This window comes from Silene latifolia, chromosome 2 (genome assembly GCF_048544455.1).
Source record: "Silene latifolia isolate original U9 population chromosome 2, ASM4854445v1, whole genome shotgun sequence".
NCBI lineage: Eukaryota > Viridiplantae > Streptophyta > Magnoliopsida > Caryophyllales > Caryophyllaceae > Silene > Silene latifolia.
Window position 1 is genome coordinate 48,507,299 of NC_133527.1, and position 2,570 is coordinate 48,509,868.

The following is a 2,570-nucleotide window of genomic DNA, read 5'->3' on the forward strand; positions in this document are numbered from 1 at the left end:
AATTAAACTTTCATACTATGAATATGTAAACAAATGAGATTAATGAATCCCAACAATCTCTATATGGTCATCTATACATACAACGTAATGAATGGGATCCATTATATTCATTCAATGAATAGAGTTGTACATATATTGGTTTATCTGGATCATCATATTCTTTTACTGATAACCCTTCATTCAAGAACAACTTTAGATCAAACCCTCTAAGGCTGTGTTTGGCATGACGCTTCAGGTAACTTATTTGACTAAAATTTCATTTACCTGATTTTTTTTTTTGCAAATTTTTTTTTGCAAGTGTTTGGCAAGTAGCTTATTTGCCCAAATAAGCTAACTGAAATGAAATGCTATATAGAGTAGCATTTGAGATTTCAGGTACCTGAAATAAGTTTTCTTCTATTTTTTATACCTTCAATTTACAATATTAAATAATTATCATACCCTTTTACGTCATTTCACCAAAAATCGGCTACTTTTTCAGCTAGTTTGCCAAACATTTTTTATATAATCAGTTAGCTTATCAGCTACTAATTTTCAGTTACCTTTTCAGTTTTCAGCTACCTTTTCAAGTTTCAGCTACCTTTTTAGTTAGTTTTACCAAACAGAGCATAATACTAGACTATAATTATTATAATCTCAATTATAATGTCAAGCATACTAGTTCAATCAAGGGCTTATCACATTAGTTCTCAAACTTATTTTGATGAAAAAGAAAAAGAAAAAAACAATGCCATTAAGATATCAAAGTGTTTTTTTGTCTAACACAACATTTAAACAAAATTTATTTGCAAACACCGCCTTAAAAAAACATTTGTCAAACAAAACCTTTAATATAATTTTTGTTGCCAAACACGATATTTTGGCCATATTTCACCAGCTTAAAGCAACTTGCAATGGGGTGACTTTCAGTCGATGTTTGAGATAGCTAACAAGGTCGGTTTGAGGTGCTCGTGGATTCATTGGAAAATTTGGGAGTACATGATTTCCAAAGGTTGTCAGCATAGTGGTCAAAGGTGGTCTTATATGGAGCATTTTCGGTCACTTAAGTGTTTCGCACGTGAGAACCTACTTTGACTTTTTTGTTTTGTTTTTCCCTCCAATTTAATCCCTTTTAACCACCACTTGTAACATACAACCACCACAAAAAACACAACTATGACCTACCTTACACTCCCAAGTTACTACCTATCAAATTTTAGACCAAGCAAAGCATCATAACCCGATTAAAAGACCTACGAAAAAACCTCTGACCACCCGCCGTAAACCCAGACTTACAACAACCCTCTCTGACCAGCCTTAATTTATACACCAAACGACCCCACATAAGGCCTTCTTTGACCACTGTGTTGACAACCCCGGGAAAGCCTTTTCTCCCATATTTTCAATGAATCCAAAAACACCTCAATCCGACCTCATTTGCTATCTCAAACATCGACTGAAATTCACCCCATTGCAAGTTGCTTTAAGTTGACGGAATCTGGCGAAAATGTCGTGTATGGCAACAAAAATTATATTAAAGGTTGTTTTTTACAAACTTTTTTCTTTGAAGGTGGTGTTTGGATATTTTTTTTCTAAAGGTTATTTTTGACAAAAAAATCCATATATCAATTAATAACGAAAAACAACATGAAATGTGTTCTAACAATGGTACATAACGATTTGGTCTAGAGAATAATTTTAAAAATTATCTCTCACTTGATCTAGAGTGCCTTTGTGAACGGGTCTGCAAGATTTGCATTTCCTTCTACCTTTCGTATTTGAACATCTCCACGTTCAACCCAATCTTTTATTAGGAGTTTATGCAAGTCTAGTCGTATTTACTGGAGTTTTACACACACATCCTACCACTTCTCGTATGCTAAATACCATATATCATGCTTTCTAGTATCATACTTGTCAATATAGTTACTTACTACGCAATTCAACACATAAATAATTTTTGTATGTTAACTTGTGATGAGTAGAGATTTTAGTCGCCATTCCTACTATCAAAAACAATTTATAATAAACCCAAAGTATAATTAGGGTGTCGGTCTCAAGGATGACGGGGGCTTACATGATAATTTGGTTAGGTCTTAGTTTAGTCAAGTAGAGATAGGGATTGGTTTAATACTAACAACTAAATTTAAACTAAAGCAAGTAATTAACAAGATTGTGTAAACAGTTGATTTAAGAACTAGGGTAGTCGGGTTCCCCTAAGCAAGGCTAGTTAACAATGGGTGTCAATTGGTTTCCGGGTAATTATTAGTGAAGAAAGTGAGCTAATTTCTTAAACTCATCTTAAGATGGACACAAGAATCATCATTAAGAATCCTATCTCAACATAAACATGCTATCAAGCAACCACATAAACTCTCGTTCATAAAGAAGCTAAGCAAACATTGTAGAAAAGCATGAACTTTCATACATACATTTCAACAAACACCTTATATGCATGATTATGTACACTAATATTATCACCCAAAAACACATGTTTAACAACCCATTTAATTAACTTAAACCTCCACTTAGGTTCCCCCTAAACCTTAGTGGGGGACTACTTATACATGCTTACAAAGTAAATGTAAACA